We start from the raw sequence: 15,555 nt of genomic DNA, 5'->3' as shown, positions 1-15,555 counted from the left end.
AACAGGACGACCAATACAAGCATGCAATAAAATAATACATCTAGACCGGCTACTTACACATCGATCCGGGTAACTTGAGAGTTCTGTCACTACGGTTTGTAGTCCGGTGGTGGGGGCACCCTGCAGCTTAAAGAATCCTGTTTAGAGAACCCCCTCCGATGAGCAGCTTCCAGGACCCTCTCTCCCCCCATTCATTATCGTGCCACGGTCACCTATGTCCCGAGCCAGTATCCACAAGAGCCCAGGGGAGATGACGTGTTGATGTGTGGGTACCCATGCGCTGCAGCAAGTACTTACATAGAAGACAGTAAAGTGTCATTACAAAAATATATATAATTAAATATGCAAAGCATCACTGTGAAAAGGTAAGTGACATATACCAGCAGGTGCTTTCCAAGAGATAAAGCGCCTGTATTTTACACCCATCGATTGTGCATAGTGCGGTCATTGTGTAGTTGTCAATGTTGCACCCTGGGCTGAGGGGCGTTTATGCTGTCACGGGTTTCTACTCATGAGCAGGAAGCATGTTGGCAGCTCTGGTAATCCCAGACTTGTCATGGGAAGGTGAAACCACAAGCCTCAGAATGCACGGTGAGCAGAGGTCTACCAAACAAGCACTGGCAAAGGCAACAGGTCTCGCCTTTTGGATCTGCTGGCCTTGACGACGCTGTTTGCTGATGCTGTGGAGCATCGTCAACACCAAGAAAAGTAAAACACGTCATTCTGTAGGCGCATACATGTCACCATGCATGCATCTGTCTGAAGAATGATGCAGGTTCCATTGTCTCTTTTTTAGTGTCCAATCTATGATAGTGGACGTCACTTAAACTGGTAAATATAAAAAAGAAAGGATAAGTGGTCGAAAGTGGTTTTTGCACTGGAACTCCTTGCAACAAAAATGGAAAAAATAAATAAATGCCCATGAGGGGTGGGGAAGAAACGGAGCTGGGGTTGGTGGGGGTGAGGGTAAAATAAAAATAAAGTCGGCGGGGGAGAGAGAACAACCCACAAGACTCACAAGGAGCATTGGGGAGAAGGGGAGAAGCGCGAGAGAGCAGAACATGAGGGAGAGGAGAGAGCAACACAAAGTACGGGTGAGAAGTACACGAGAGAGAGCAACATAGGAGAGAGAAAACAACATAAAGTGTGCGTCCGGTGTTTGGGGAAGGGAGTCAGCAATGGAGGAAGAGAGCTGGAAAACACATGCACACTCATGGAGTGAGAGAGCTGGAAAACACATGCACGCTCATGGAGTGCTGTTAGAAAAAGAAAATGGTAGGTCCCTAAAATAGTCAATAGAAAGAATACAAGTCAGACAAGCAAAAAGATGGTACAGAGACTAAACCCCAGGGAGGGGACACACCCATGATGGACAAGGTGAGCCCTTGAATAAGCAGCCAGCAGTTAAGAGTGACAATAAAGCCAGCCAATGGGAAGCCGTTGACAGGCTTTAAGCCTACAATGGGTCTTTTGCAACCAGTTAGGTGAGACATAAAGACAGGCCTTCTTCATCCACAAGCTCAGCATCTGGAACCACGCGCCCACACCAGAAATCTTAACTCTCTGCTGGTCATAAAGAAGCTGATGTTCCTGCTCCAAGAAGGAACAACCAGCCCCACACAGTTCTCACCTGTTCATTTATCACTGCAAGCAGCCTAAAACATAGTCTGAGGTTCTCGTCCGTCTGGCTTCCGCGCTCGTTTCCTTGACAGGTTTTTGCTATACAAGTACCATTACATGCATACATACCAGCGCTTAATTTGAGCCTGTGGTTTCCGGTGCCTGGTACTAGCACTTAATTGCGAACACTGGCGCTTGTGACAGTCTGCCACAAGGTGGTGCTGTCCGGCTAATTTAGAGATGACCACAACAACAGTTAATTATTAATTCAATATACATTAAAAATGACTATTACCTGCTGCACAAGCCATTCTTACAGCTAATGGGGCGCAGTCGCAGCTGCTCCAGCAAAGCAGTAGTGAGGAGGGGAGGAAGGTCGGGAGAAAATAAAAATAAAAAAAGAACACCGAGCCGGCTGGCTGGTCAGCCTCGGCCTCCTCTCTTTTGTCCTCTCCGTCCTCTTCCTGGCTGCTGTTTGAACAGAAAGCAGTGAAGGCTCCACTAAGCCAATAGCGTTGTGATTGGTCTGAGTGCCGATGGGGAATGGGGGCCTGGGCATCTTCTCCACCCAGGCTGTAACGCGGCCTGGGTGGAGAGCATGCAAAGTGCGCATGAATGTTTGGTCAGCCCCAGATGGCTGGTCAAAGATTCATGCGCACTTAGGAGGGTGCCACCACTCCTCCCACTGCATAGCCTAGCCCTCCCCCCCACAAAACTGCCCCAGCACAGAAAAATAAGATGATAATAACATTGTGTTATCATTATTGTATTTTTCCTTTTTTTGCCGCGCTGAAAGGCTGTGGGGCGACGCTCCGCCGCCTTAGCGGAGGAGCCGCCCCTGGGGGCCTGCAATAGTCCGAACTGTCAATTCTAGTAGGGGTGTGAGGGTCAGTAGCTGTGTTGTTACTATCACTGCCAGCGCTGGCAGGGGCAACGAGTGGTGCAAGCCGCAGTGGGCTCCTGACCAGAGCCCTGGCACTTGTTTAATTTTTTACAAATTAAGAACTGATGCATACCCACACAGTGCTGATGGGTGAATAGCTAGCACTGCATGGGTGATCAGCTGACAGCACTTTGCCCTTACATATCCGTGCATTCTGGGGGTTGTAGTCTTGGTTCATGTTTATGGAGCTAATAAGACCTTCACACTTTAGCCCAATGATATGTATATGCAAAGGCCACGAGTGGAAAAGTGGTGTCCGGGTGACATGGAGCCATCTGGTCACCCCGGGACTGCGTGAAAGTCCCCCTCCTGTCACGGGTCCAGGGAGTCTCACGAAACCGGCAACCTTTGGGAACATACCTGTGTGAGGGAAGAGGGGGGAGGGGGGCTCAGTGGAATCAGGGCCCATAGTGAGGTGGGGTTGTGAGACCCTCACAGCCATTGAGGGACAGTGGAAGAGGCGGGACCTGCCCTGGTGTCAGGACTTGTGCCCAGCGGTTACCACTCATTACTCCCCCGTCCTCCACAAACACCAGATTAAAGGGCAGGTTTCAGGGTGTGACCGGTGTTTTAAAGTGCAGAGTCCCACATAGGCTAGTTGCAAACTTACTCTATGTAGTGGTTTCTGGGTTGCTTTGTGCTCACGTGTGATATCTGCTCTTAATTGTGCGAATATTGTGTGACACATGGGGACACCTAGTGAGTTAGCAGGGCTGCGTTAAAACACCATGGAATGAATACTAGCAGTTTGAATTTTCTGAAATTCTTGGACGGATGTAAATAGTGAAGCACCAGTACTGGGCCCGAATTTTACAAATCATCGTTTCCCGATGTGCTCCAGTTGCGAAAAGCGCTGTTTTGTGACATGAAAGTGCAGGACTGCAAAAGTGGTAGCAGTGCCTAACGCAAACAAGGAACTTGGACCCCCAGCATACCCCCATGCCCTCTGGGAAGGTAGTAAAAGGCAGCTCGAATTGGGGTGCTTTGGGACTCTTTACACCTTGGGCCCCGGCGCCGCTGCACCTGCTGCACTATTGATAACTGCGCGCAGAAGATGGAGGAGAAGGTTGCTAAACCCCTCCTATTAGAGCTCATTGTGTTAGTAAATTGTACTTAATTGTCTTCCTTCCGAGTCTTTCAGGAAGTAGTGACACGGGCAGGAAGTCGCGTTTTGTTGTTGCTAGAGTTTGAAAAAAAAGCCCTGGGGCAGAGAGATCCAGGCAGACAGAAAGCCATTGTCTGCAGGGCTCCATGTTCAGCCGCCCGGACTGGGCGTGAGAGCCGCAGCCCGGGGTGGAGGGAAGGGCACACCGCTCCCCGCGGGAGGGCAGGTTCACAGCCCGGGGGCGGGCGGAGGGACGTGTGCACCGCTGGCTGCGAGAGGAGAGGTTCGCCGCGCGGCGCTGGCGAGGGGTCCCCGGATATAACGCCCCCCGGTAGGTTGGGATGATTCTGAATGTCGTTTTTCTCATTTTACTTATATTGACGTCTGATCTGCTATTGTAACTAAACGTCTTTGGGGGTTGCGATAGCTCGTGTGCACACCTGCGAAAGTAGCTCAGAGAATCAGGCGCGTGCTGCTGTGCGAAACCAGCACAGAATCAAATCGCGAGACGATGAAGTCAGTCTTTTGATCTGATGTCGATAAGGTGCACACAGTTAACTTGGGTAATATTAACGTATCGTGTGCAGTGCACGTGCGTACGCCTATTATCACATACACTGATCTGATGATAATGTGATATTCACCTCTGGTATTTATTTTGCAGTCACGTTAAGAGTTTTTGGTTGTGACCTTTTCTTATCTGAGAAAGGCTTTTGTTAGTACGGATTATGCACAGCTGGTAGGATATGCTGCAAAATGTACTTACAGATGTTCAAGCACGTCTGCCCTATGCATTAATGACGAGGCAGCTAACATGGCCATAGCTTAGGTACTGCCCGATGCTGGCGCTGCCATACCTCTTTCCCTGGGGGATACATGTACTGTTTTTAATTTACAGACCGGTGCTCGAGCCTTGGGAGGCCCGTGCATGACAGTTTTGACCCAAGCGCCTGCAAAATGTCCGATATGCCTGCAGAGCCCTAAAGTGGTTGCCCTGGATCACACAGTTTGATCAAGTGATAGACGCTGGGATTAGAGCTCGTGGGCTCCTTTGCCACATTTGACATTTATAACAACTAGAACGAGACCACCCCGTCTGCACATGTGAGAGTTAAAGCCTCTCTTTAGTGACACAGCTGGTGGCCCCGACAGAGGGACTGTGGAAACTCTGTGCAGACAGCTGCGCTTGCTGCCTTCTCCAGGAAAGAGCTTCAGGTTTATACCACAACGGAGCAGCTTTGTTTCCACGAGGGGAGTGCTTTAAATGGGCAGGTACTGTCTGGTACTGAGTACCTGCGCTTCTATAATTTGAAAGGGAGAGTACATGCACTTCTTAGCACTGCTGCACTACATTTAATGGGAGAGTGCCGCCACTTCTCAGCACCGCTGCAGTACATTTAATGGTAGAATACCTGCACTTCTCAGCACCTTTGCAGTACACTTAGTGGGAGAGTACCAGCACTTCTCAGCACTGATGCAGTACATTTAATGGAAGAGTACCTGCCCTTCTCAGCACCATTGCAGTACATTTAAAGGGAGAGTACCTGCACTTCTCAGCACTGTTGCAGTACACTTAAGGGGAGAGTACCAGTACTTCTCAGCACTGATGCAGTACATTTAATGGAAGAGTACCAGCACTTCTCAGCACCATTGCAGTACATTTAAAGAGAGAGTACCTGCACTTCTCAGCACCGCTGCAGTACATTTAATGGTAGAATACCTGCACTTCTCAGCACTGTTGCAGTACACTTAAGGGGAGAGTACCAGTACTTCTCAGCACTGATGCAGTACATTTAATGGAAGAGTACCTGCACTTCTCAGCACCATTGCAGTACATTTAAAGGGAGAGTACCTGCACTTCTCAGCACTGTTGCAGTACACTTAAGGGGAGAGTACCAGCATTTCTCAGCACCGCTGCAGTACATTTAATGGGAGAGTACCTGCACTTCTCAGCACCGCTGTAGTACATTTAATGGGAGAGTGCCAGCACTTCTCAGCAATGATGCAGTACATTTAATGGAAGAGTACCTGCACTTCTCAGCACCATTGCAGTACATTTAAAGGGAGAGTACCTGCACTTCTCAGCACTGTTGCAGTACACTTAAGGGGAGAGTACCAGTACTTCTCAGCACTGATGCAGTACATTTAATGGAAGAGTACCAGCACTTCTCAGCACCATTGCAGTACATTTAAAGGGAGAGTACCTGCACTTCTCAGCACTGTTGCAGTACACTTAAGGGGAGAGTACCTGCACTTCTCAGCACCGCTGTAGTACATTTAATGGGAGAGTACCTGCACTTCTCAGCACCGCTGTAGTACATTTAATGGGAGAGTACCTGCACTTCTCAGCACCGCTGTAGTACATTTAATGGGAGGGTACCTGCACTTCTCAGCACCGCTGTAGTACATTTGATGGGAGAGTGCCAGCACTTCTCAGCACTGTTGCAGTACACTTAAGGGAGAGTACCAGTACTTCTCAGCACTGATGCAGTACATTTAATGGGAGAGTGCCAGCACTGATGCAGTACATTTAATGGAAGAGTACCTGCACTTCTCAGCACCATTGCAGTACATTAATGGGAGAGTACCTGCACTTCTCAGCACCATTGCAGTACATTAATGGGAGAGTACCTGCACTTCTCAGCACCATTGCAGTACATTAATGGGAGAGTACCAGCACTTCTCATCACTGATGCAGTACATTTAAAGGGAGAGTACCTGCACTTCTCAGCACCATTGCAGTACATTAATGGGAGAGTGCCAGCACTTCTCAAGAGCAGAGAGGTACTCTGAATAGTGAGTCCCTGCACTTCTATACTTCCATTGCATCACTGCTCACGGGCGAGGTTTCTCTTCGCACTGGACTTGCAGTTGATGCCTCTTCCCGCCCCCGCTGAGAGCGATGACTCTCTCCCCTCAAGTTATACAGTAACGAAGAGCAGCCGAGCTGAGCTGTGCCTCTGTCGTGCAACGGAAAGTGCAACGCGTGCTTTACGTGAACACCTTCTTTTTCGTGGGCTCCAACACAGCCTCGGCGCTCTCTCCGCATTTCACCTGTCTTCTGTCTCATGCACCCTTCCTTACGTCCCTTACCACATTACTTGCTTGTTCGTTGTCCCTCTTTCTCGCCTTTTCCTATTTTCTCTTCTTTCTTTTCACCTATGCTTACTTTTCCTTCCTGTAATTTTGCGTTCCTTCATTTTGCTTTTTCTGTCACATTTTGTTTTTCATCCCATATCTTTCTCTCTTCATTAATGATTATCTCACGTTCTGCCATATTGTCTTTTCATTCATTTGTTGATCTTTTTCTCTGTTAACTCTTCCTTCCATCTCGCCTTCCTGTCCTTTTATCTCATTTTATTTTGTGCTAATTTCAGGACTTTAAGTGGGCCGGGTCTCCCCGGGTCTGAGCTCCGGCAGTATTTTAAAGGGGGCCTCGAAACGGGTCTCTCTCGGGCTCTGTTTTGTGCCCTGGCACAGGCGGTCCTTTTCCCCGGGCTGCAGTGACTGCAGGCACATCGATGTGCGCTGCTCACACTGCTCACTTCTCACTAGCGGAGAAGTTAAGGCATGACGTCATGCCAGGTGAGCTTTGTTGGGGAAGGGAAATCCTTTAAAGAGATTCATTCTCTCTGTGGATTTCCCTTCTCTTTTTGAAACTCAGGAGCAGGAACTTTGTCGTGGTGTCACCAGGGCTGTAAGTGGGAGCTTTTTCAATATTAGAGACAAGCCATAGTTGCTGCTTATTTATCTTGTGCAACTAACAACCATTGGCAAAGCCAATAGTCCTGACTTGTACTATGATGTTACTTGTTGTATCATATATCTGGATACAATGACAGAAACCGCAAAATACAAGTCGGGCGGCACAATATGCTAAGTGCAGATTTTTCGCTCACATGTTTTGAAGCCACGCCCTTAAATTGCATTGGGCACGCTCCTAAGAGAGACCCCCGCCCAGTTTTTTCATTCCACTTAAAGCCCTGGCTAATTTCATTCCGTTTCCTATTCATACAATTCTTTTTTTATTCTTTACTGATTTTTGTATCAATCAATCAATCAATCAATCCACTTATAAAGTGCGCTACTTACCTGTGAGGGTCTCAAGGCGCTGTGGGGAGGGGGTGCTGCTAATGCTCGAAGAGCCAGGTCTTGAGGAGTCTTCTGAAGGTGAGCAGGTCCTGGGTTTGCTGCAGGTGGGTCGGGAGAGTGTTCCAGGTCTTGGCGGCGAGGAAGGAGAAGGATCTGCCGCCGGAGGTCGTTCGTTGGATGCGGGGGACAGCGGCGAGCGCGAGGCTGGCAGAGCGGAGCTGGCGGATGGGGGTGTAGAAGCTGATTCGGCTGTTGAGGTAGGTTGGTCCGGCGTTGTGGAGTGCTTTGTGTGCGTGGGTGAGGAGCTTGAAGGTGACCCTCTTTTCGACGGGGAGCCAGTGTAAGTCTCTCAGGTGGGGGGTGATGTGGCTGCGGCGAGGGGCGTTGAGGATCAGTCGGGTGGAGGCGTTTTGAATGCGTTGAAGACGTCGCAGGTGTTTGGCCGGGATACCTGCGTAGAGTGCGTTGCCGTAGTCTAACCTGCTGCTGACGAGGGCCTGGGTGACCGTTCTTCTTGTTTCGGTGGGGATCCACTTGTAGATCCTGCGGAGCATGCGGAGGGTGTTGAAGCAGGAGGAGGGGACGGTGTTGACCTGCTTCGACATGGAGAGGGAGGAGTCGAGGATGATTCCCAGGTTGCGTGCGTGGTCGGTGGGTGTCGGTGCTGTTCCCAGCGTGGTCGGCCACCAGGAGTCGTCCCAGGCGGAGGGGGTGGAGCCAAGGATGAGGACCTCCGTCTTGTCCGAGTTCAGCTTCAGTCGGCTGTTCCTCATCCATTCGGCGACGGCCTTCATTCCCTCGTGGAGGTTGATTTTGGCGGTGTGCGGGTCCTTGGTGAGGAAGAGGATCAGCTGCGTGTCGTCGGCGTAGGAGATGATGTTGCGATTGTGCTGGCGGGTGTATGGTTCTTTCTGTTTTAAAAAAAAACCATCATCCTCTTTTCTTTCTTTGATTATTTTAAATGTTCTTGCTTGTTTTCATGTTTGTTTTCTTAGTTTTCTGTTGTCTCGCTTGTGTCTTGCTTCTATTTCTGCAGTTGTGGAGCTTTGCAGAACGCTCTCTCACTGCTTTGCTAGATTGTCCAGTGAAGTGAACGCGAACAGACAGGTTTCAGGTGTAGCGAGACAGGAAGCCGCAGACCTGGTGCGCGCCTGTAGCATTCCTCTCTGGCTCCTTTTGTGGTCGCAGTTCCTTGATGGAGGCTATCCTGAGAGCTTCTGTGTTTAGGAGTTTGCTGACGTCGATCTGGCCACCTTTTCCCTCAAGTTGTAGTTCTCTGGCCTCCACTCTTTCTTTACCCTTCCCTTCCTTAATGCCTCCATTTACCCCATGGGCATTGATTTCTTAAAAAGTGGTTTACAAAACTGTTTTGACGCCTGGCAGCGTACACTGGTTCTACTGTACATTATTAAAACAGGCGTATATCATTATGCAAAAAAACAAAACGGGTGTAGCGGAAGTGACATCACGCACCCGTTGACCTTCCACCATATTTTTTACAGAATTTTAGGCTCCTTGACTTCAGTTCCTCAACGGCCTCCTATGGCGAGGAACAGGAACTGCGGCAACAAGGCTCTTAGAATCTCGCGTGTGCCCCGCTGTGCATTAGTGGCCCCGAGAAGGGCGCCCAAGGGCATCGCCAGAGTAACTGCGCATCGACTTCACATTAGTGAGATCGTTGTTTGCGCAAAAGGTCAGGCAGGACGGCGCTTCATGGCGTTGATTGCAGTTAAATACCATTATACGTTCATTGGGCCCGTGCCAACCCAAACACACATGAAATAAAAGTCTCCAGTTACTGGGACAAACCGTTATTCTGTGCCCTCACCAGCCTTACGTAACCTGGGCTCGTCCGCGCCTCCTCACTCGTGTTTATTCACGCAGAGCCAAAGTGGCATTTAGCAAACCAGACCCAGGGCCAGGAATGCAGAGCCCGCCCCCTGCACAGCCCACCGCATTCCACGGCCCCTGCCGGCCCACGGCTGATGAACTGATGTATGCACATAGCTTTGATAGTGTTTCATGTAGCGCCTCCAGCTGTAGAGCGCTTTCTTACCGCTATGTTTAACCACGAACTTCATCGTACATGCCCCCTTATACAGTTGTGTGCGTGCATGTATTATATATTCGTACATATGTATTCCTTGAAAGAATGTACAAAATAGGGTGTGGTTATAGCACCGTATGCTTTTAAATCGTCTGAAATTAAACAGTTGAAGAATATACAGCTAGGATCAACAAATAAACCCCCAAATCCTGCGAAAATGGACAGTCATGTTTAGCTTCATAAACTATAATTCAAACCAGGAATAACTTAACCCGCCAAACAAATGCACTGTCACGTTTGGAGTAATTCTGTTCAGCAGTTTTTCTTGTGGCAGAGAGCAAAGTCTGCAATGAGAATTGATACTGAAATGCAACCACCCCCCCCCCCCCGCTCCTTATTGCCTGCTGGGCCTTGCATGAACCCATGCATGCCGAAAACGGGTGTATTGTGCATGTATCTTTTTTTAAAGTTTCATTCAGATGTGTCAGAGAGCACCAAACATTTTAAGGAAAGCAAAAAGTGCGTTTTCAGTGGGATAAAATCCGAACCATAAGTAGACACTGGCTTATGTCACTGTGTATACTCCATACAGAACCGGTTACATGGCAGTATGGGCCAGTATTGCAATCAAGGGTTTCTGGTGACATCATTCAATCAAGGCCGACGGCAGAGAAATTTGTTCATGTCACTAGAACCCCAAGTTGTCAATATACGCAAATAATGCACATATTACTGGTATGGATTGTTAAGTTACATGTTTTTAGGGTACTCAGCTTGAAAAAGGCTTTTTTTCAAAGTGTCAAAAGTTTGTGAAACCAGTACGTGAAGTTCTGGGCTATGCTGTTTGGTCGTCTGTAGAAAAAACAAAGAGGCACACTTGGGTAGAAAAAATGTAGAATGGTAGAAAACACTCTGGCTTTGTTAAAACAGGTTATTTCTGTTCATTGAAACTTGAATGTTTAGTTATGTTTTTACTTTAATGAATGCAATGTTATTTGAACCATCAACAACTGAAGACCTGTGGTTTGGGGCTATCTCTATATGAGGAAACCCATCATTCACAGGCACTTGTGAAACATTATTCATATTTCATAGGTACCCATAAAATAATTTCCATGTTTCAAGGGTGCCTGTTAAATATGGGGTTTATGTCAGTGCACCTTGTGCAATAATGATACTTAAAAATGTTACTAACACCCCCCCACACACATTCTCTCTCTCTCTCTCTCTCTCTCTCTCTCTCTCTCTCTCTCTCTCTCTCTATATATATATATATATATATATATATATGGTCACTCTGGACCAAAACGCGTCAGGACTGCCACGCTGTTGCCAAAATTAATAAACAAGTTACTGACAGACAACTTTGCGAGTGTGACTCCCTCTCTCTTCTTAATTGGGAGAATGGTTTGATATATATATATCTGCAATAAGCGAAAGAAAGAACACTGAAGCCCTACTATTTGTAGAATGTGCATGCAACTGTAACATAACTACTTGAGTGAATATATTTTTGTTGAGTACTTGAATATAGTCCAATATAGTCCAAGTAGAGTTCCCCCATCAGTGCCTCCCATGTCGCGTCTCACTGGCAGTACGATGAAAAAATAGGATGTCGACTGTAGGTCTAGTTCTGGTATAGGTCATTTGGGATGTAAGGTTGGTCCTCCAACTGGCTTTCAATGATCACTTTGTTCTTAGTTTTTCAGCTGTGTGGAGCAGTTTGAGTGCCATGCATCCCACCTAGGACGCGGGGCTGACACTTTCCCAGCTTTCCTTTACCACACCTTTTATCCATGTTAGACTGGTTACAGTAGGTTGAGTGCTGTAACAGGCGGCATAGAATGTCATGTAGTTTGATCCACGCTCTCCACTGATTGGTCCGGCATCAGTCCCTATACCTCCAATCACAGCTGCTCTTCCTTAGTAGCCCCAATGTCGGCTCCTATGCCTTAATTACATCATCAAATCATTTTGTTGGTGCACCTCTTCTTGATGACGCGCTGAATCCCATGTTCCAACCTCTCCTGTCTCCCCCAGCGGCGGCTCGATGGTACAGGTGGACCACCTCGAAGCACGCATTGAAGGAACGGTAAAGCTCGTATGGTCCACCAGACCAACAAGCTTGAATACTTTGAGACTCCCATGATGGCCGCTGCTTGATGCTATCGGTCCGAGGTGATTGCATCCCCCAATGAGATGATCCTTATTCCACGTAACACTCTCCTCGGTGTTGGAATAGCCTGGAGTGATGTCTGGTATTTTGCAGGTAGATATGTCTAAACGAACAGTGCTGTAAGTCTTGAGTTCACCGTCATGCTTACTTTGCTTTCCATCCCCATCCTTATGAGGTTGGGAGACTGAGTACCAGTCCAGTAGGCAAGCTTCAATGAGGGCAGCCTGCGCTCACCTTTCGTAGCTTTGCAACAAACAAAGCCTCGGAGAAGGTGCTTGTAGGGGCTGTACTTAAGCTTGTATCACAACAGGACAGTAAGAATAAAGACATTCGTGTTCACAGGCATTCTAAATGAGAAAAACTAATGAAATGGGACATTTCAGGAGAAGGTCATTGGAAAGGCAGCTTTCACTCAAATCTGAAATGCAATCTGGGATGACTTAAAGAACACTGGAGATTCTGACAAAGGAACCCGGTTTCACCTGCTTTGACCCATCATCAGCCTTCGACATTGTTGATCTTCACCTTCTACTTCAAAGACTAGGAAAGATTGGAATTGAACATACCTGGAAGAAGAGTCTAGATCTTCACACTTACTCCCTTGTGCTCCCCACCATTCACCCCTCGATGAGGTGTCCCTCAAGTCACAATGACTATCGTCTGCTTTTCCATGTGTGCCTGTACCAAATTCCTGAGATCATCAATTTCCTCAAGTGTACCAAGTACAGCTACAGTGACAATTTTAAAGAAAAGCCTTCAGACATACACACTTTAAGGACTCAGCCAGTGCTTACAATTAATAGAAAATTGGATGTTACAGAACCATTTCAAGCTCCGTCCCTACGCTGATTTGCCCAAAGAATTCGGACATCCACCAACCACCTCTACAGATGTTAAGAACGCGATGACGGCCAATTCTTTGTGTATATCGTGTCATCTGGAAATCACATGGGTCTCCTTGTTCCCACTCCATCCTGAAGATCTCAAAGGTATAATGGAACCTGTTTGAGCCAAAGGAAGTTACATGTGGCTTCTGCGACAGAACATAGGACACTGACTCGCCTCGTGTACTGGTGCACGAGCATTCACAACACATACATTTTGATCTTATCTAGAACGTCAACCTGATCTTCAGAATTCCGTAGATACCTAAAAACATATCCTCAGGTCCATTCTAGAAAATATCGTCCCTACCGATTGCAGCATCGATATGCAGAAAACACCATCACTAGTCGCATAGATCATGATTTTGGGAATTTCCTCATTTCTGTGTTGACCTGAAGGATGTATTTTATACCATTGAACCGTATACTTCAACGCACCAATAGCTTTATAACGGTTATCAATTAATTGCATGTAGCTGAGGTACCACATGAGAATGCCCATTACTCCCTTCGGTTAATAACAGATCTAAAATACCATTTCACCTAACTGGATTTTCGGGAGTCTTGTACACACCCTGGCAGGCAAAACATGGAGGACCTTATTCAGGACAAAACACCTGCAGTTTGAATCCTTAGTTAGGAAGTGTGGTCCCTCAAATGCCCCTGCTGCACTCCAGGTCTTGCTCAACAATATTTTCCAATATATCATTAGTATTTTTCGAGCAGTATACTTGGCTGTCCTATCTATCTGTTCCTTAGTATTTTGGAACACATCCAATATGGCCGACCCCTTGCAGTATTAATGCAACAATAAAGGGTTCCCCGATTCTTAACATTTTCGCAGTATTTTAACCTCAGTAGTCAAGTCTGTCTAGCCGAATAATCAATCTCACCAGGAAGAACCTACTATTTTATTGGTCCTCTGTAATCATGAACACTTTTACATCCATTGAGAGTATGATGTGTTCCAAACCCATCCTTTCTCAACCCACAGAATAAACCATCAATGTTGGAAATGTTTGCTTCCACTAAAGCATTGTGTGCTGTTGTGCCTCGCATGATGTAATTCAGCTAGGCACCACATTGCTTATACATCAGCTGAAGTAAACTACAAAGAATATGCAAAAGAATTGCTGGCCATGAAGGAGGGTTTTGTACTTTGATCAAATAATCCTGAAGGCACCAGAAACCCTGTAGAAGTGGTCACTGACCACACGAATCTCACCTTTGTTGTTTAATTTGGCTTGTTGGCTTAAAGGAGTGAAATGATGCATGCTGTTTTGTTCATAAACTCAGGTAGGAAGTCACACTGTTGTACTTCCATACTCAGTTGCAAAGAATCCGACAACTGTGGAGTTGTATAACACACTACAGATCGTCCAGGCGCTTGGGCAGGTGTGTGTGCTCCCCAAGGTGCTTACAAAGAGCCGGGTCTTCAGCTTCTTGTGGAGCTCAAGGAGTGAGGAGGAGACTGTGGCGTATTGAGGGAGGTCATTCCATGTCTTGGGTGCGATGTAGGGGAACAAACGACCTCCAATTGTGTTTTTGCAGTTGCTGGGAGTGTGTGACAGTGAGGCAGAGTGTAGGTGTCTGGTGAGATGGTGAAAGTGTATGAGGCTGATCAGGTATTCTGGTCCTGTGTTGTGCAGGGCTTTGTATGTGGGCGTTTGAAGTTTGAATTGGCTACGCTTGTGAATGGGAAGCCAGCGAAGCTTCCTAAGGTGTGGTGTGATGTGGGTGTGAGAGGTCGAGTGTGAGTCTTGCGACAGTGTTCTGTATGGTCTGAAGTCTGTGTAGAAGTTGTTTGGAGATTCCGGTGTAGAGTGTTGCCGTAGTCCAGCCTGCTGGCAGTGAGTGTTTGTGTGACGGTCCATCTGGTGTTCAGTGGCAACCATTTGGAGATCTATCGCAGCATGCGTAGGGTCTGGAAGCAGGAGGTGCACACTGCATTGACTTGAGCTGCCATGTTGTCTAGGCTGAGCTCTAGATTTCTTGTGTGGCATGTAGGTGTTGTTCTGACAGCCACCACATGCAGTCCCATGTGGAGGTCTAGTTGCCAAAGATCTGTACTTCCGTCTTGTCAGAGTTGAGCTTCAGGGAGTTGGTCCACATCCAGTCTGCAACCATGGTCATGCAGTTGGTTCTGGTGCAGTGGCGGCTGGTATTAAGGGGCGTAGGGGGCGTTGCCCCACCTACCAGCATTGGGGGAAACTAAAGGGAGAGAATGAACACCAATGGAGCAGTTTAAAGAAGTGCTCACTGCTTGGTGCTCCCCCGTGAAACTTGTAAGTTAAACTATATAAAATATATAGCTTTTGTTACTTACTTATACTTTGTCTCGAAGAGTCTTCCTGCGCAATGTGCGCATGTGCAAAATCTGGGCGAGAACTATTCCTCACCCTCGAGGCACAAGCGAGGAGCGAGGAGGCGGGTGACATCAGCCTTGTGGGAGTGGCTGAAGAAAGCGGCAGTAAATGGGTTTCAAATGGGGCGATAATGAATTGGCCCAGGGCGCGGTCAGTGGAGCGCCATTCAGGGTAATGGGAAGGGGCAGGGTTGGCTCACAGTGCACTGAGTGCAGGGGGTGGTAACAATTACAGCACTCCTTTCGCCTCCATAAATTAGGCTCTCTAATTGGGTAAGGCCGAGGCGACCGGGAGTGGCTATCCATTTGGGTAAGCCCCTCCC

General features: G+C 47.7%; 1 protein-coding gene across 16 annotated transcripts in view; it reads left to right on the top strand.

Moving 5' to 3' along the window:
* Positions 1-15,555, top strand: part of ARAP1 (ArfGAP with RhoGAP domain, ankyrin repeat and PH domain 1) — an 826,919-nt gene that overhangs the window by 364,433 nt on the left and 446,931 nt on the right. The window contains exon 1 of one of the 16 annotated variants that reach the window (XM_085623397.1): positions 3,769-3,999. The exons of the other annotated variants lie outside the window; for them this stretch is intronic. The gene's annotated coding sequence lies outside the window, so the exon portion shown is untranslated. Of the gene's footprint in view, positions 1-3,768; positions 4,000-15,555 lie in introns of those variants that run through there. 16 annotated transcript variants of the gene reach the window in all.

This window comes from Triturus cristatus, chromosome 8 (genome assembly GCF_964204655.1).
Source record: "Triturus cristatus chromosome 8, aTriCri1.1, whole genome shotgun sequence".
Classification (NCBI taxonomy): domain Eukaryota; kingdom Metazoa; phylum Chordata; class Amphibia; order Caudata; family Salamandridae; genus Triturus; species Triturus cristatus.
This window is presented reverse-complemented; position numbering and strand designations above follow the sequence as displayed.